Consider the following 20,440-nt stretch of genomic DNA (forward strand, 5'->3'; position numbering starts at 1 on the left):
ACATAAGCCAGCAATCCTACGATTCAGTATATATCTAAAGGACATGGAATCAGCCTGTTGAAGGGATATCTGCCCTCCCATGTTTATTGCAGCACTATTCACAATAACCAAGGTATGGAATCCACCTAAGTGTCCATCAATGGATGAATGGATAAATAAAACGTGTCATATATACTCAAAGAATATTATTCAGCCTTAAAACAGAAAGCAATCGTGTTATTTGTGACAACACAGATAAACGTAGAAGAAATTATGTTAAGGGAAATAAGCCAGGCACAGAAAGATAAACGCTACGTGATCTCACTTACATGTAGAATCTTAAAAAGTTAAACTCCTAGAAGCAGAGAATAGAATGGTGGCTGCTAGAAGCTGGGAGCAGAGATGGGGGTGTGTTTACAGAGTCGTTGGTCAGAGAACACAAAATTTCAGTTGAACAAGTTCAGGAGAGCTATTGTATCATGGGGACTATAGTTAATAATATATTGTATACTTAAAAATTGCTGAGAAAGTAGATTTTAAGTGGTCTCATCACAAAAAAATGGAGAAGTATGTGAAGCCATGCACTGAGTTAAGTAGCTTGAGTCAGCCATTCCACAGTGTATACATAGATCAAACCATCCTTCTGGATGCTGCAAATATATATAATCTTACGTGTCCATTTAAAATTATAAATAAATAAAATCACAAATGGCACCCACATTTTGGTAGGCCAGGTGTAGTTGTAAATAACAGCATGAAAAGGGTGAGAACACATTTTTTAAAAAAGCCCTGCAGATTATGGCAACCAAATAAATTTTTTTGAGAGAATCAATAAAAGAGAGAGATTGCTGTTGGTCACCCAGAATCCTTTCTGTCTACATACATAGGTGCTATTTTATTGGATATTAAAATAAAATAAGATAAAGAAAGAAAGAAACCTTCGACTCAGTTTAAAGCAAATTCTAATTCAGAAGAGTTTTAAATTTTCTTTCTCCCCTCTCCCCACTCCATCTTTTATTTCTGCTCTCCAAAAATCACTCTTCTCTGCAGCAAGGAACATCCGGAGTACAGAAACAGTGAGCGGAAGGGCTTTGGCAATTTTCATATACACATTGAAAGCTACAAGGAACCTGGCATCCTACTTTGGAATGGTTTGGAAACATCTCCCCATTTTCGTGCCAGACCGTGTTTTTATAATTAGCTTCTCTAAAAGGGACTCCATCGTCAATGCATGTTGTGATTTGTGGACATGCTGCAAACAAAGAGGTTCTGTGGCAAAGCAAATGTAACAGGGCCTCTTCTGTTACTCTCCCTCATTTTTCTCCATGGCTTATCTTCCTCACAAGGCCTTAGATGTGCCCTGTGTGTGTATGTGTGTGTGTGCAAGTTGAAAGTGGCAAATAATATGGGTAAGTGGAAATATCATTGAGTGAAAAAAATTATTTCTTCTTGCTCATCTGTTACCTGGCCAGCCAAGACCATCACTGGACGACAAGCACTCGACCTCTGTTTCCCCAAAGCAGCATCTGGCTTTCTGGCTGACCCTCGCATGCATGTGTGCAGAAACGCAGCTGGTTTCTCTGGATAATGACAAGCTGCGAGTTGCTTCCTCTCTCTAGAGCCATTTTCTTTGGCTCCCCTTTGACCTAGTCATTGCAAGGTTTTCTCCCCATTTGGAAGCTTTTTCCTGCATTCATTTTTCATGAAGACTTTATGTGTCTCTGACCAGCCTTTTAAGAAAGGGATGAGACAAATGAATTCTCCATGTGCCTCTCCTATGCCTGTGCGTAATATATTTTAGAGCCTCTGGTGTGCTAAGCAGGACTTTAATGCCTTCTATGTCAGGGGAAAACGATATGTTGATCTGAAAGAAATGTTATGCCAGCGGTGACATGTGTTTTCTCTTGAGTATTTATGAAGAGTATTGCTCTTAAAATTACCCTAGTTAAAAATGTGAAATCTTTAAGGAGAACAAACAAAAATAAAGGCAAAATAAACCAAACAACAGCAAAAAATAGGGTTTCAGAAGTATATGCATGAGATGTTTTTATCTGCAACTTTGGTTCTAATTAGGAAATATTTTAAAGAGAAGGATCTCAAATCTAAAGGTGAAGTTACCTATCCCCACTCCATTACTTTAATATGGTCAGGGAGAAAGAACTAGGAACCCCATGCTAACAGGTCCCCACAGCAACTCGGCATCTGCTCCCACTTCCTCTCACTCCCTGTTTTTCCCTGCTCAGAAGGCGGCAACGCTGTTTTTCATGCACCATCATCAACCTAGTTCTCAAGGCAAAATTCTAGAATTCACCTTTGATTCTTTCCCAGTTTTTAAGTGTTTGGCACCAAATACGTTAGCAAGCTCTGGACGTTCTATGTATAAAATATCTCAAATCTAGCAACTTGTCAGAACCACACTCTCGACATCCCACTCCAAGCAACAAACGATCTCTCATTTGGATGATTTGCAGTTGCATCCTGACTTGCCTTCCTGCTACCATTCTTTTCGGGATTCTTATCTCCCCCAGCAAGAGCTTCCTTGGTGAAATGTGAATCAGGTGATACCATTCCACGCTTGAATACCCTCACCTCTTGTGCTTAGATGAAGCCCCTGTCTTTCCTTGCTTTGTAAGACCCTGAATGTTCTGACCCTGACTTGCACCTCCAACTGCACCCCACTTACCTGTTTCCCTACTCCCTAAGTTTCAGCCACATCTGCCTTAAACTAATCTATAAAGGCAGGCTCTTATCAGATCCTAGGTTTTCCCCACGGGCTGCTTCCTCTGCATAGAATGAATTTTTTCCCCAGATCTTCACATGCCTAGCGCTCTGTCTTCCATTAGGTCTCATCCAAAATATGACCTTAAATTTTGTTTCTGAGCACTTAATTAAGGACCCCTACCTCACTGCCTCCAGGAAGATCTTCTATCCTTGCCTTGTTTTTTTGCTACAGAGCACTTATCCCAACAGCTGTTATTTTGTTGATTTATTTGCTTTATTTTTTTTTCCTTCTGTCTCACCCATCAGGATGTCTCCTCCATTGGAACAACAGTCTGGTCTTCTTGTTACCTCTGTATCCCCAGAGCCTGACTAAGGTTGTCCATCTAAAAAAAAAAACAACAAAAAAAACAAAAAATTCAGTAAATATTTTTTGAGCAAATGAATAAATGAATGAATGGGTGCATGGATTTTTTTTAAATGGAGTCTCATTCTGTCATCCATGCTGGAGTACAGTGACACAATCTTGGCTCACTGCAACCTTCGCCTCCTGGATTTAAGCAATTCTCTTTTCTCTCAGCCTCCCGAGTAGCTAGGACTATAGGCACACGCCACTGTGCCTGGCTTATTTTTGTATTTTTAGTAGAGACAGGGTTTCACCATGTTGGCCAGGCTGGTCTCAAACTCCTGACCTCAGGTGATTCACCCTCCTCGGCCTCCCAAAGTGCCGGGATTATAGGTGTGAGCCACCGCACCCTGCCCTCTTATCTCTCTTCTGGATGGATTCTCTCTGTTTAAGTATGAACGGTTAACCATTACAGAAATATTGATGTTGAAATCTGGAAAACTCTGAAACGATTCTATTTCATGTGATCTCATTGCAAACACTATGTAAAGAGGTTGGGGAAATTTTTAGAGTGAAGGAGAACTTTTTAATACTCAAAAAATTAATAAAACAAAACAACAAAATAAAAAACAGTCAACTTGCCAGCTCAGTTTTGCATAGCAGTTCATATACATTATGATGTGTTGACATAAAAAACCCTGGCATTTGGGAAGGTGCATTTGTCTGGAACAGCTGGGGCCCCAGACACAGAGGATGGGAGGGTCTCACTCATAGGATATTTCCCACAGACCTCCACGAGTACTCACCTATGACCGCTGACAGGGCAGGTGATCAGAAAAAGACCCCTCTCTCATTAATGCAAGTGTGCAAGAGGTACCTGAATGCCACTGTAGAATGGAACAGACCCCGCTCCCCACCTTAAGCTCCTACAAAGAAAAGTCCTTAAGCAGCAGCAGAGTAACAGAAAGTACCGTCACGTCTAGAACACAAGTAGAGACCAACTGCTGCTAAGAGAAAAGCAGGAGCCATCCACAGATTAACGTCAGCTTTAGACTGTATGAAACCAAGAGGAAGCGTCCTGTGGCATCAAAGAGCACAAATTTTAGAGTCAGACCCTCTGATCCTACGTTTCTCATATGTAAAATGACAATAATAAAAGCATTATTATTTATATCTGTTAATATTTTTGTGAGGTGCATAGAATAGGGCCACATATTATATTTATGCATCAATCAATCAATGAGTACTTAAACACACACAAAAAAATACAATCTATGTCAGTTCAGGTTTAGTATTATACTTTGTAGACTATGGAGATGATTTGTTTACTGCATGGTTGATACACGAAAAGAGCTAATCATTGTTATCGTTAAATTATCCTCATGTAATGATTGAAACTTTTATAAAATGTGTTTAACTTTCCTGTCTTGCTATTAGCCAGATTTCACTGGTCCAAGGTTGAAATTAACAAGGTAGCATTAATATTGAGGGAATTCTGGAATGAAACAATGGAAAGAACCTGAAGCTAGCCATCTCTCTTTACCCTAGTATATGCCAATCCACATCCCCTCGGAGGACAATGTAAGCTCCCTCCTCTCTGCTCACCAACATAAAAGGAAAGTCAACTGCCAATGAAGCAGAAAGATATCACTGATGCTTTTCAAGAACAAACTCTTCCTGAATCTCCTTCCTGTCCTGAGATGATGATGGGTGTGATGTAGTTATAGGATCTCACTTGGACAAAGCAGGCTTTGTTCCCATGTTAACTATAGAGTTGCAGACAAACAAATGCCTCCCTCCTCTACCATTGGATTGGCCACCTAGCACTGCTTAAAATGAAGCAGTGATAGAGTTTCAATGAATACAAAATCTATTTATTTATAGCTGAGCGACCTTCTGTTCACTAGTGTTAAGGATCCCTGGTGCCTGACCAAAAACCACATTCCTCTGAATATTTGGCTAACACCTTGGAATTTAGGACCTTTGGCTATCTTCTAAGAGGGGGTCATATTTGAGCATTCTTTGGGCTGAGATCTAATGCTGATCTGATACAGGATATATGCAGACAGTGATCTCATCCGGTGATTAGTCCCTCTCCCCAGTAGGCCACTAGGTTTTCTTCCTCCAACTCATTTATCCCACACTGTTGGTTCAGTGTGAATGTAATAGCTTGAAAGAAAGATTGTTGTGGGTGCCATGAAAGAGCTCTAGGTGTGGAAAAAGCAAATCTAGTGCTGTACCTTGAATTAGTTACTTTCTGTGCCACAACAGACTACCCTTTTAATTTCTTTTAATCTTAGTTTCCTGAACTATTACATGCAGAGATTAATATCTATTTGCTAAGCATGGTTGCTTTGGGGGAATTGAATATGTAATACTAACAATTGAATTGAACCTGGTGCTTCTGATATGCCAGGGACCATTTGAAAACTTCACCTGTTTTATTTTATTTAATCCTTAAGCAACCCTAGGTGATATCTGTTACTATTATTTCCATTTAAGAGATAGGGAAAGTGGCTGGAAGCGGGTGGCTCACGTCTGTAATCCTAGCACTTTGGGAGGTCAAGGCAGGCGGACCGCCTGAGGTCAAGAGTTCGAGACCAGCCTGACCAACATGGAGCAACCCCATCTCTACTAAAAATACAAAATTAGCTGAGTGTGGTGGCGGGTGCCTATAATCCCAGCTACTCAGGAGGCTGAGGCAGGAGAATCGCTTGAACCCGGGAGGTGGAGGTTGCGGTGAGCCAAGATTGTGCCATTGCACTCCAGCCTGGGTAACAAGAGTGAAACTGTCTCAAAACAAAAACAAAAACAATAACAAAAAACAAGATAGGGAAGCCGAGGCCTGAGAAGTTGAGTAAATTTTTCAGCTTGGGTGTGAATTCAAATCGGATTAATGCATTCCAGATCCTGAACTCTGAAACATGGGCATATCACCTCCAATGAACAAGCCAAAAAAAAATGTTAATGCGTAAAATGCTCTGAAAATGTCAGTACTCTCATTACTTGTATTGCTAATACTCTAGTACAGTACCCACATAGAAGTGTTTTACATTTCTAAAAACACAAACCATAATGAAATGACGTTTAAAGAAGTCATTAAATGGCCGGGCATGGTGCCTCATGCCTGTAATCCCAACATTTTGGGTAGCCGAGGCGGGCAGATCACTTGAGGTCAGGAGTTCAAGACCAGCCTGGCCAATATGGTGAAACTCCATCTCTACTAAAAATACCAAAATGAGCATGGCATGGTGGCATGTGCCTGTAATCTTAGCTACTTGGGAGGCTGAGGCAGGAGAATAACTTGAACCCTGGAAGTGAAGGTAAGAGTGAGCAGAGATTGTGCCACTGCACTCCAGCCTGGGCGACAAAGCAAGACTCCGTCTCAAAGAAAAGTCATTAAACATCTAATATGTTAACTATTAACCTGGCTGCAAAGACTCTGACCAGCACTGAAACAGCACTCTGAAAATAACAGCGATATGTTTAAAATTTGGGTAAAAATTTTCCAGATATAGATTCTAGGCTTGATTGGAGAACAATGTGACATGTTGAGATGTTATAACAAAAGCAGCCTTCTTACAAACTCATTCCTGAGATGGAGTAAATTAGACAGATGGAGAAAGAAGAGTGAAACTGTGACCCCACCCCTACTTCCTTCACACCTTGTTTCTTCAGTTTCACAGGTGTCTTTGGGAGGCCTAAGGGATGAGACAGAGATGTTCTACTCTTGGATGGCCTGAAAGTTCAGCTTCTCAATCTGCCTATGAGACCATGAGTCAAGAACGGACATCTAAGAGATTCCAGTTATAACATGGTCTCTTTTCTCCTTTCCAAGCCTAAGTCTCCATGTAACTTAATAATGATGAATTTATTTACATAAATAAAATACAAAAGGGCAAAACTGTACTAATAAAACAGCACTGTTATTTTCATTGACAAAGACAAAGAATTTAGCAAACAGAGTTATTTAACATTGGTGGTAGAAAGAATCTTGGTGATCTCATGATTCAGCCTACATAGAGGAAATGGACTTGTTCTTGGACACATAGCTAATTAAAGACAAAAATTCTAGTCCATGGAAGCTCAGCCATAAGAAAGTGAAGTGCTCAGAATTAATCGATTGATTTATTGATTCATTGATCTGCTAATCCATGCATCTAATGAATACCAACTGTGGCTCAGACCCTATGCTGGTAATTGAGATTCCCAAAATGAATATACCCTACCTTCAAGGAACTCACTGTATGGAAGACAGGAAAAAGTGCAAAAATAAAAACTGGCTCAAGATGAATAGATTCCAATGGAAGTGTAAACACAGTGTCCTAACCTCATGAAGTGGTGGCACTTATAGGAAGAAAAGAAACCTTCAGACACACTTATAACCAGAGTGCTCTCTTCCTGGCCCTATGCAGAAATGAAACTGTTGTGGTCCCTGTCCTTGTGGGGCTCACAGGTTAGCAGGGAAGATAAGACACCATAGAGAAAAACTTATTGCAAGGAAATAACGAATGTCGTGAAACAGATTCAAACAGGGAGTTGAGGATTCTGGGAAGGCAGAAATGCACTCAGTTGGGTTATCAGAAGGCCTTTCTGGAAAAGGTGGTATTGGGTCTGGTTCTGAAGCTTCTGAGCATACATAACACCCTGGGGCACTGGGCATGGAAAGATCCCACAAACAATAGTACATTCAGTTTGATTTTGTACCTGACTTCTTGGTGCATGTGGCATTATTAAGTTCCTAAACATAAACATATTTCTTTTAAAATCCATCTTCAAAGTAGACTAGAGTTTCAGGCTTATGGGTACTTGACATATCAAAAGAAACTTGCTGACACAAACTGGAGTATGCAGCATGATCTGTTCTAATATACGATTTTAATGTTTCTCATTTTGCAGCCGTGCCAGCCTCCATCTATCATCGACTGTCACATTTAAGTTTCCTAAATTACTGCTTTTTAACTTTTGTCACTTATTCAGCAAAGAGATATATTCTAAAGCCTGACCTCCCCCCAGCCCACCCCTGTGATTGTATCTCAATATTAATAGTGAGACAGGGAGAAGAGAAATCTTTGCTCCACTCACAATAAGCCAAAGGCTTTTTTTAAAAAAAAAAAAAAAAAAGAAGGAAAGAAAGAAAATAGGAGCATAATATGTTTCTGGTTTCAAATTCAAACATTGATAGAATTCTGTCACCTCTCAATGATTTGGTGTGAAAAATATAAAACCAGTAGGAATTGGAAGAATAGAATGTATTGAGAGTTGCAATTAAAGGAGAGAGGCAGGGAGGGAAGGGAAGAGGGAGGGAGAGAGAGAGAGAGAGCCAGAGAGAGAGAGAGCGAGAGAGAGCTCTTTGTAACATTTCTGCATAAAAGATCAAAGGAAATATTTCCCTCTTCTCCAAAATGTAGGAGGGAAGGAGCCACACATTTCTAGACTCACATGCTGAGAAAGAAATAAGCGTGTTGCAGGCTCTGCTTTAACGTTACTATCCTGTGTTTTTTAATCTGACCTCCAGCTGATCACCTCTAAAGGTGCCGTGATGTTAGGTGAACTTCCTGGGTGAATTCAGCTTTTTCCATCAAGTGGAAATAACTTATGGTGGGTAAAAGTGTGAACTAAGCACAGATGATGTGAGACAAAGACATTTATTGTAGGATGACCACATACTCTGCTTTTCCCAAAATGAGCTCCAGTTGACAACTGTTTTCCCAACATTTCACTTAGTTAGTATTCTTTTTCACTAGTGTTCTGGTTTAGACAATGAATTACATGTTCACCCTGCTTATGGGTGAAATACAGTCAGCATACAAAGCCCACAGCACAGCGAAAACACTAAGAAACACAGAGATGCCACAGTGTATGTGGAGCCAGGTGAGTAAGGTCAGTCTCTGTCTCCTTATCCAAGGACAAAAGGCCAATATCTGTTCAAGTTGCTCTGTGTGACTCTCCCTATAGACCAATTTAGTAATATTAAACCTGAGAAGGTGCTTGGTAAACCCCCAGTACTTTTCAGAGAATAGTCCTTTGGTAATATTACTCGGAAGTAACTCATCTGTTGGAATAGCATGCAATCAGCAAGTGATACTTGTCCAGTGGGAAAAATATGCTTAACTATCAACTCCTAATCTCTGTTCATTTAATCTCCATTAGAGACACTACAGGCTCTCTGTCCATGTTTTTAAAAGAAATGAGAGCTTCTGGTTCTAGCTAAGATGAAATAAGGACATTCCTTTCCATCTTCCCCACTGATTGCAACTCAAGACTCAAAATAGAATATATAAAGAAACTATGTGCTCATTCTGGAAAGCAAATGATTTCAAGTAAATTGGGCAGGAAAATTAAAACTCAAAGTATAATTCATAAGTTGGAGAGTATTCTAGATTTTTTTTTTCACCTGTATTCAAGGTTTAAACTGGAGAGCAATCTAAATCCTAGAACTACACAGTGTATGTGGACAGAAAAAACTCTAGGAGAAACCCTCTGTCTTGTCAGAGGTTGGAAAGGGGGACATCTGCAGATGGGAAATATGGAAAGAATCCTTGTGTGGCCTTTTCCCTCTTTCTACTCCCCAGGTCCTGCGCCCAATGCAAGCACCAGTCAGGAACCTGCTGTCCTGCGGCAGCAGTGGCAACAGCAGACCTGCAGACCTTTAAAGATTATCCGAGATAAAATATTTCTCTCTGACAAGAGAAACTGAAAACAATAAAAAGCTCTGTGTTCTGAAGATAGTGAGGGGATTTTTGTTATCTCTCTGTCTCTCTCTCTCTCAAAATCACTGCTTTCAGCCTTACTGGAACCTAGCTACAAGAAATGTGTGGCAGTAAAGGAGACTAAAACCCAAATTTTCTAGTCAAAAGACCAGGAAAAAGAGCCCACAGATGCCAGTGAATATAGATGGATTCACAGAGAGGTAAGAATTAGAAAAAATATGTACTGTAAATCTGTACATGACATTCTGGCCTCACTGCTAAGCATATGTCTGGAATTGACCTGACACAACACAGAAAATGCTTTGAAAAGTGAACTAGAGAGTAGAAACACTATCCAGGGTCTATATCGGTCTCTGGGTAGTACCCTTATAGGGAGGACCAAAAGGCACCTCCAGCTGATCAAAGCCTTTGAAAACTTAACTGACATAGAACCACAGACATGGAAGTCAGGTCAGGACTTGTGATCTGAACCTAAGAAAGTTAGGACCAGCTAAATAAAAAATACCAATCCTGTCCAGATAATTTTAACAGGATCCAGATTCTCATAGCCTAATCTTCAAAGTCACCAGGAAATCATTCAAGTTTGCTAGACATTAAAGGAACCAGTACAATATCAATGACTCAAGGAAGGAAAAAATCTACAGACACTAATTCTGAAATGCTCCACATTTTGAAGTGATCAGACAGACTTTAAAGCAGTCATTATAGACATGACCTATGAAAGAGCAGTCACCAATTATTAAATAAATGGTAAGATAGAAAGATCCAATGGGGAATAAAAACTCTAAAGATAATTCAGTAGAAATTTCAAAAATAAAAATTATAATAACAAAATGAAACAAAAAAATCATTGGATCATATAGGTGAGAAAGGAAAAAGGCTTTGAACTTCAACACAGATCAAGAAATCTTATCCAATCTGAAAAACAGAAAGAAAAAATGTAAAAACATAAGTTGAACAGTCTTAAAGACCAGTAGAACAATATACAAGATCTAAAATTTTTATCACTGGAGTTCCAGGAGGAGAGGAGAAAGAAATTGGTTCAGAAGAAAAAGATTGAGAATATAATGGTTGAAAACTTTCCCAAAAAGTGAAAGACATACATCTAGAACTTCAAAAATCCAAGTGACCCTTAAAACAGAATAAACTCAAAATAAACCATGCTCAGAAAAATTATAATCAAAGTCCTGAAAACTACAAATAAAGAAAAATTCCCAAAGCAGAAACAAAAGTGATGCATTATATTCAAATGACTTACAGATTATCATCGCAAACCATAAAGAACAGAAGATAGTGTAACAGCATTTTTACCACGCTGGGAGGAGAAAAAGAAAACTGTCAACCACAAATGTTATATCCAGCAAAAAATTTCTTAGGTATATTCTCATATAAAGTAACAAAACAAACGTATATGTATATGCACCTAACAACAGCAATTGAAAATACATAAAGCAAAATATTATAGAACTGAATAAAGAAACAGACTAATTCTAAATTATGTTTGAAGACATTAACACTCCTATCTTAGCAAACATTAGAACAAACAGAGAAAAAAACAGGACATACATAAAACACTACCACTCAACTTGACCTAAGCTACAATTATAGAACATTTTATCCAACAGTAGTGGAATATATATTATTTTCAAATTTACATGGAACGTTCACCAAGATAGAACACATTCTGGGTCACAAAACCATACATTCATGACAGAAGAACAAATCTTTCAGCAAACTAGAAATAAAAGAAAACTTTCTTAATCTAATAAAGACCACTTATATAAATTCTTAAAACAGTGCTATATTATAATTGTGATAGTGGTAACGCAAACCTACACATGAGATAAAATTGCATGAAATGACATACATATGCACATGTGCACACACACAAATGTACAAAAAACTGGGGAAATCTGAATAAATTTTGTAAATTATACAAATGTCAATTTCCTGGGTTCAAGATTGCATCATAAGACCCAGCGCGGTGGCTCATGCCTGTAATCCCAGCGCTTTGGGAGGCCGAGGTGGGTGGATTGCCTGAGGTCAGGAGTTTGAGACCAGCCTGGCCAATATGGTGAAACCCCGTCTCTACCAAAAATACAAAAATTAGCCTAGCACAGTGGCACATGCCTGTAATCCCAGCTACTCAAGAGGCTGAGGCAGGAGAATCACTTGAACCCGGGAGGCCGAGGTTGCAGTGAGCCAAGATTGTGCCATTGCACCCCAGCCTGGGCAACAGAGCAAGATTTCATCTCAACCACCACAACAACAACAACAAAACCAAAAAGATTGCACTGTAGTTATGCAAGGTGCTAACTTGGGGAAAACTGGGAGAATACATGGGACCCCTGTGCATTTTTTGCAACTTTCTGTGAATCTATCATCATTTTCAAATAAAAAGTTAAAACAAAACAAAAACAAATGGCTAGCACTAAATCAGTGGTGAAAGACTGAATGTTTTCCCTCTTACATTGGGAATAGGCAAGGATGTTCACTCACCATTTCTATTCAACGTTGTACTAGAATAAGTTAAATGCAATGAGATAAGAAAAATAAATAAAACTCATACAGACTGAAAAGAAGAAAGTTAAATTGTTTCTGTTCTCAGAAGATGTAATTGTCTGTATAGAAAATTGCAATGACTCCACACCAAAGCTCCTACACATAAGAAGTGAAGTTAGCTTCGGTATACAAGATCAATATGCAAACATCAACCTTATTTCTTTACCCTAATAATGAACAATTAGAAACTAAAATTTAAAAATAATATCATTTACAATAGTATAGAAAATAAAATAACTAAGTATATATCTAGCAAAGTGTGTGTAAAAGTCCAAAACATGGATGAAAGAAATCAAAGACCTAAATAAACAGAGGGATATATCGTGTTTATGGATTTGAATACTCAATGTTTTCAGTTCTTTACAAAGAATCTATAGATTTAACAGTCATAGTGGAAGTCCTAGCAATTTTGGGGGTAGATATTGACAAAATTATTATAAAATGTATATGAAGAGGTAAGGAACTAAAAAAAACTAAACAATTTTGAAAAAGAACAACATTAGAGGACTCACAGTGTATGATTTTAGAACTTTCTATAAAACTACAATAATGAAGACAGTGTGGTGTTGGAAAAAAATGTAGATACGTAGTAGGATCAATGGAACAGAACAGAAAGTCCAGAAATAGATACAGCACATGGGGTCCACTGTTGTTTCACAAAGGTACAAAGGCAATTTAGTGGAGAAAGAATAGACTTTTCAACAACCAGTCTGGAAAAACTGGACACCTATACACCAAAAAAAAAAAAAGAATGTTGTTTTATACCAAGCACCTTTATGAAAAAGTACTCAAAGTGGATTACAGTCCTAAATTTAAAATGTAAAACTATAACACTTTTAGAAAAAAAAAATCAAAATCATCATGATGATGTGTAATGCAAAAATTTCTTAATATAGCATGAAAAAATACATAGAATAAAACTGATAAATTAGGCTGGGCACAGTGGCTCACACCTGTAATCCCAGCACTTTGGGAGGCTGAGGTAGGTGGTTCACTTGAGGTCAGGAGTTCAAGACCAGCCTGGCCAACATGGGGAATCCCCATCTCTACTAAAAATATAAAAATTAGCTAGGTGTGGTGGCACACACCTGTAATCGCAGCTACTCGGGAGGCTGAGGCACAAGAATCTCTTGAACCCAGGAGGTGGAGGTTGCAGTGAGCGGAAATCATGCCACTACATTTCAGCCTGGGCGACAGAGTGAGATTCCATCCCAAATAAATGAACAAATAAATAAAAATTAGCCTTAATAAAAATGAAAAACTTTGGTTTGAGAGAGATGTCAGTAAGATAATAAGAACATAAATTATAGAATAGGCTGGGCTCAGTGGTCCATGCCTGTAATCCCAGCACTTTGGGAGGCTGAAGCGGGTGGATCACCTGAAATCAGGAGTTTGAGATCAGCCTGACCAATATGGTGAAACCCCATCTCTACTAAAAAGTACAAAAATTAGCTGGGCATGATGGCACGAGCCTGTAGTCCCACCTACTCGGGAGGCTGAGACAAGATAATTGCTTGAACCCAGAAGGCAGAGTTTGCAATGAGCTGAGATCGCGCCACTGCTCTCCAGCCTGGGTGACAGCAAGATTCCACGTCAAAATAAATAAATAATTAAATTAAGGATGGGAGAAAATATTTGCTAATGGTATACCCGAAAACTTATATTTAGACTATACACACACAGATTTATGTGTATATGTATATTTATATGTTGTATGTGTATAGTCAAATCAACAATGAGATAGACAACCCGATAAAAATCGATATGAAAACTGAACAAACGTAGTAATTTATCACAGCACACCTTTTAGAGTGTCTTTGAATAAAATAACGATTCCAAGTGTTAACAAGGAAGCAGAGCAACTGGAACACTCACACATTGCTGGTGGGACTGCAAAATGATATAGCTACTCTGAAAAGTATTTTCATAGTTTCTCATGAGGTTAAATATAACCTTACATTATTACCAAGCAATACTACTACTAAGTATTTAACATACAGAAATGAAAACAGAGGTTCACATGGAAACTTTTTCATGAACGTTTATAACAATGTTATTCATACAATTCTAAAACTGGAAACAGCTCTAGCCTCCTGCAGCAGTAGAGAATGGATTAAAAACACAATGATTCATCCATGCAATGGAATCATACTCAGCATTTTATTGTTGGTATACACAACAACATGGGTGAATGCATTATGTTTAGTGAAAGAAGTCAGTATCAAAAGATTATTCACTGTAAAATACCATGCATATGACATTCTGGAAAGGGAAAAACTCCAGAGAGAGAGAGAGAGAGAGAGAGAACAGATCAGTGGTTGACAGGGGTTATGGGCTGATGAAAAGTTTGACTGCTAAGGGGCAGCGCCAGGAAACGACGGAGTTGAGAGAACAGTTTTGTGTCCTACTGTGAATGAGGTCACATGTCTCTGCATTTGTCAACATTCGCAGAATTGTACATCAAAAAATGAAATATACATGATGTACATTAAATTTCACTGTATGTAAATTTAAGAAATTAAATAGTGACACTGGAAAAAATAGTCCTAGGATCAGTTAGATCACAAGACTGTATCTCCTCAATTCTGAGCTCTTTAAACCACCCTGGCCCACACAACAGACACCCAGCAGTAAGATAAAAAGAAATGGTCTAAAGTTGCAGACATGGTCCTATGGACTGGAAATAGGAGCATCAATTAACTTGAGTAATGGAGTATGAGGATTTGGTTACGTTTTCTAAAATTTGCAAGTCTAGAGCAAAACAATTTATGTCTTATGAAGGGACAAGTTTCAAAAATGGGCTGTCAATAACATTAACAGGGTGACTATAGTCAATAATAATTATATATTTTAAAACAGCTTAAAGAATGTAATTGGACGGTAAGGCAGGTGGATCACGAGGTCAGGAGATTGAGACCATCCTGGCTAACATGGTGAAACCCCGTCTCTACTAAAAAATACAAAAAATTAGCCGGGTGTGGTGGTGGGCGCCTGTAGTCTCAGCTACTCGGGAGGCCGAGGCAGGAGAATGGTGTGAACCCAAGAGGCGGAGCCTGCAGTGAGCCAAGATCGTGCCACTGCACCCCAGCCTGGGCGACAGAGACAGACACTGTCTCAAAAAAAAAAAAAAAAATGTAATTTGATTGTTTGTAACACAAGGGATAAATGCTTGAGTGGATGGGGAACCCCATGTTATATGATGTGATTATTATGCATTGCATGTCTGTATCAAAACATCTCATGTACCCCTCAAATATATCCACCTACTGTGTAAGCACAAACATTTTTAAAAATAATAAAAAAAATTTTAACTTAGCTTAAATTCAGGTGGAAAGTCCATCCACCTCAGAAGTAACCACTATTCCAAATGATGTTCATTATTTTACTTGATTTAAAAGAAATAGTTCTTGCACACATACACATAGTTTAGCTTAATTTGTTAAAATACTTTTTAAAAATAGTATCAAACTATATCTTGCTTGTGGGACTTTCTTTTCCAAACAGTGCTCCTAAATCAAACCCATAGTGATTTGTTCAGCATTCATTTTCATGGCTGTATGGTATTTTATGGTATGAATATACCTAAATTTATTTACCTATTTTCTTCTTCTGGAATTTAGGTTGTTTCCAAGTTTGTTTGCTTGTATATTTGTTTTCACAGTAGATAATGCTGCTAGGACCAATCTTATATGTGTTTCCAGGCAGTCATGTGATAACATTTCCCTGGAGTAAAATTGCTAGGCATAGAATTGCTAAGTTGTGAAGTATATGCAAATATCAAATTTCACAATATAATATAAACTTGTTTGCCAAGTGCTTGGACAAAATTATACTCATATCAAAAGTTTATAAAGTAATCCTCTTCATCAATACCCTTTTCTACCCTTAAGTTTTGCCAACCTATTGGGCACAAATGTTATTCTCATTGGGGCTTCTTTTACATTTATTTGTTTTCTAATTTTTTCATATTATGGAATACATTAAAATTACCCCATAGTTCCTCGTTCTTTCATAAGTAACAGTAAGGCTGCTCCCATCTAGAAGTGACTTACCCAGCAGATTTGGACATTTCAGATCCCATGTGGATATACTGAGGGCTGAAGGGATTAATATCTCATTCTACTAATATACCAAATAAGTTGGGGAGGTCTGGATAAAGAATAAAACGGATAATGGTGCCTAGGAGAACTGGAGAACTGTCTACAGAGCCAATTAATTACCCACATGAGACTGACAACTTTCATACACACACAGACAGTTCAGATGTTGATGGGAACAAGGGAGATAGAAATTCTTTCTAAGGAGACTTCTCCTTGATGTATTTTCTGCTAAAAATTGTGTAACTTGCAGTTACCAAAGTCTTGGGCCCTCAGCATCATTGGGCTCTCAGCATCATTGAGCAAGTGTAACAGCATGCGGTTTCCCAACCCTATAATTCGGTTTCACAAGACAAATGATTCTATATTTCTCAAAGCTATTGTTAGCTGGGCCTTTGTTGCATACAGTCTAACGTTGCTAATTGATATAAAGCTCAGTATTTGTTGAACACCTGCTATTGTCTTAGCACTAGACATCTTAATAATGTCAATAAATAGAGAAAAAAGTGCAACTCCAACCACTATCATCAAGAAGTGATATGTAAGAAGAAAAGATAATGGTAATAATAATATCCATCATTATTGAGAGACTTCTTTTTTTTCTTTTTTGATGGAATCTTGCTCTGTACCCCAGGTTGGAGTGCAATGGCGTTATCTCGGCTCACTGCCACCTCCGCCTCCCCAGTTCAAGTGATTCTCCTGCCTCAGCCTCCTGAGTAGCTGGGATTACAGGTGTCCACCAGCATCCCTGGCTAATTTTTGCATTTTTTGGTAGAGACAGGGTTTCATCATGTTGATCAGGCTGGTCTCGAACTCCTGACCTCAGGTGATCCACCTGCCTCGGCCTCTCAAAATTCTGGGATTACAGGCATTAGCCACCACGCCCAGCCTATTGGGAGACTTGTAAGGGTCATATTCCTTATTTCTGTCATCTTTATAAACAATCAGGCAACTGGGGACATGCATGTAGCCTAGACAAGTAACTTGATGTTCAGCTGACTTCTGTCATACCAAGATCATCTAATAAGTTAGTGGTAGAACATGTGTTCGAGACAGGTTTATGAAGCTCCAAAACCCACACTCTTTCTCCTAAGACTTTTTCATCCACTTGTACCACTCACTTATTCCCTGAGTCACCTTTGCAATGACACAATAGAATTCACGTATGCAAGAAACATTCTGACACCAGTAATTCAAGACAAATGCTATAATAAGACCTGTGCACCAGCTACAAATGGCGCATTGGCATAGGGTAACTGTACTCAGGTGGGAGTTCTTACATCTTCATTTGCCTAGATTAATCCTGGTTTATTTCTGTTGTTCCATCCAGTTAGTGGCTCTGTTAACTCTCAAAGGTGTCCCAGTTTTCCTTTCTATAGGAAACATCAGGAAGACATCCATGTACATGAAAGTCATGGTTTGCACCACGAATTAATGTCTTATGGGCTAATGTTTCCACTCAGTTGTCATCATTGTCATCAACGTGTTTCTTGATGTCTGTCATGAAGTGTCACTATAGATGTTTGCATGTTCCTCTATTTTTCTGCAGCTGAATATGTTAAGGAGAAAATAGGGTGTTTGTGACTTTTCTTAAGCTGAAAATCATTTTGAAGTTGTGAGCAATTCCTTTAAGAATTAATCTAACACTCTGATCACAAGCAAAGGATTGCCACTTTGCAATCAGCTTTCTTGAGTTTTGAGAGATGACATTTAAAGAGCTGGAGATTTCTCAGCACTGCAGCGTTTACAGGTGCAGCCAACACATTGTTATCTTTGCTTCTGAAATTCAGGCAGCACATGGATAATTAAAACATATAGAAAACTCCCCAGCCATATTTTACTCTTAAGAGATGCAGTAGAAAATAATAGTTAGGCGTTCAATTGGATGTAAGATTAGAGATGGGAGGACATAGTATTACTCGGAGGTGGTCTCTGTAGGCAAACTGCCTGGGTTTGAATTTAGATTATCCCACTAACCAATCATGTGGCCCTCTTCAACGTATTTAACTTATTTATGAAATAGAAATTTTAACAAGACACGGAGACGCTACTGAAAATTATATGATAGAACATATGCAAAGCAGTTGGGATAGTTCCCTAGCCTATAGCAAAAATTTGATCTTATCATTGTTAACTTAAAGAGAGATGGAGGCAGTGCAATACACATCTGGATTCTAGAGATGAGGGTCAAACCCTGGGGAAAGTGAGTATAAATATCTATTTTTACCTTTATATCTAATTATGCAGAAATTCATGTCAATGAAACATTGAAATGCATCTTTCAATCTCCTTCACTTTTTGTTATCTTCTCTTTCACCAGCCTAGTTGTAGCCACCAGTATCTCTACCCCATAGCTTCTTTTTTTTTTTTTTTTTTTTTTAGATGAAGTTTTGCTCCTATTGCCCAGGCTGGAGTGCAATGGCACGATCTCAGTTCACTGCAACCTCCGCCTGCCGGGTTCAAGTGATAAGCGATTCTCCTACCTCAGCTGGGATTACAGGCATGCGCCACCAGGCCCAGCAATTTGTTATTTGTATTTTTAGTAGAGAGAGGATTTCCCCCTGTTGGCTAGGCTGGTCTCAAACTCCTGACCTCAGGTGATCCACCCACCTCAGCCTCCCAAAGTGCTGGGATTACAGACATGAGCAAGAGTGCCTGGCCCCCATAGCTTCTTTTATTAGTCATGTTGCATCATCCACTTCTTCTCTCTTCCAATCCCTTATGAACAGAGTAGCTAAGTGGCTTTTGGAAAAGTAAACGTAATCATGAAACTTGGTTGTGTAAAGCCCTTCGTTGTCTTCCCACGGCTCTCCTGATGTGGCCAACAGGGTCTGGGTAAATCAGTTTTACTGCCCTTCCAGGTTTGTCAGGTGCCACTTTGCCACTTGCCTACCATACTCACTCCATATATATTCTCAATTCCTTATTGAAGGCCTCCCCCACTGAAGAACATGGGACATGTACCCCTCACTATCTCTCTTGTCTTCTGTGTACATCTCAATTATTATTAAGTCTCAGTTTAAATGGTATGTCTCCCAGGGACCCTCCCCTTATCACTCAGACACAGGCAGCTATCCTGTTATTTGGTCTCCAAAACTGCATTTCCTACATACCTATTCCTTGCTTAATAACTTTAATTAGTTACTGAAACCCAGCCACTAAAAGAGAAATACAAAAATGAAATATTTACGTTGATTTTAATGGGAAAATTATTGGCAGCTCTGTATCAAATCAGTATATCTAAATAATTCATACAGCTAGGAATAGCATATAGGAATTGAATGATAAGAAAGTAAGGACTAAGCAATAGCTTGAAAGTAAATAAACAGTCTGCATGTGGAATGTAATCTAATGAAGATTTTACCAGTCAGGGGAGACAGAATAGCTGACTGTGGATAGCAGCTAGAAAAGCAATGAGAGGAAAAGGAAATTATTTGGAAGAATTCTTTCTCCTGTATAAATGTCCCAACATTTTGGGGGAACTCATGCTACCTTTCACTCAAACTGCACTTAAAAGCAAAGTTATAGCACAGAAAAATATCTTTAAAGCAAAATTAAGACTAAACACAGAAGTCTCTAGTTTTTGCTCTAAGTAAAAAGAACATATGAGTAAGATGCTATATCATCATCCCTCTCACTTGGCATATGCAAGATATTTGAGGTTCATCTAAACATTGCACATAATTCAAATTTGTTACACATGACATTCTCTTACTAGAAATTCTTATGAAGAGAAAATGGATTGTAATGTCCAAATATAACTGCTTAAAATGTGCTTTTTGTATGAGAAATTTTATTGAAAGAAAGGGTTTTATTAAGCTAAAAGTAGTATACATTTTCAAAACAGCTTATAACTTCATACTTTTAAATTATATATATAATACATGTGTGTATAATTGTATTAGTTCTAATTTATAACTTTAAGTCAATAACTAAGATATAATTCTCTAAGGCAAGTCTATAATTGCACATTTACTTGCGTAAATATTTGTTTAATATTCCATCTCTACCACTAGAGAATAAAC

At 38.4% G+C, this 20,440-nt stretch overlaps 1 long non-coding RNA gene across 1 annotated transcript in view; it reads right to left on the minus strand.

Annotated features, from left to right (window-relative positions):
• The window catches only part of LOC134738504 (uncharacterized), a 266,499-nt gene that overhangs the window by 159,818 nt on the left and 86,241 nt on the right, over positions 1–20,440 (minus strand). The window contains exon 2 of the long non-coding RNA XR_010124225.1: positions 3,000–3,083. This is a non-coding gene — a long non-coding RNA (uncharacterized LOC134738504). The remainder of the gene's footprint in view (positions 1–2,999; positions 3,084–20,440) is intronic.

Source organism: Pongo pygmaeus, chromosome 18 (assembly GCF_028885625.2).
Source record: "Pongo pygmaeus isolate AG05252 chromosome 18, NHGRI_mPonPyg2-v2.0_pri, whole genome shotgun sequence".
NCBI lineage: Eukaryota > Metazoa > Chordata > Mammalia > Primates > Hominidae > Pongo > Pongo pygmaeus.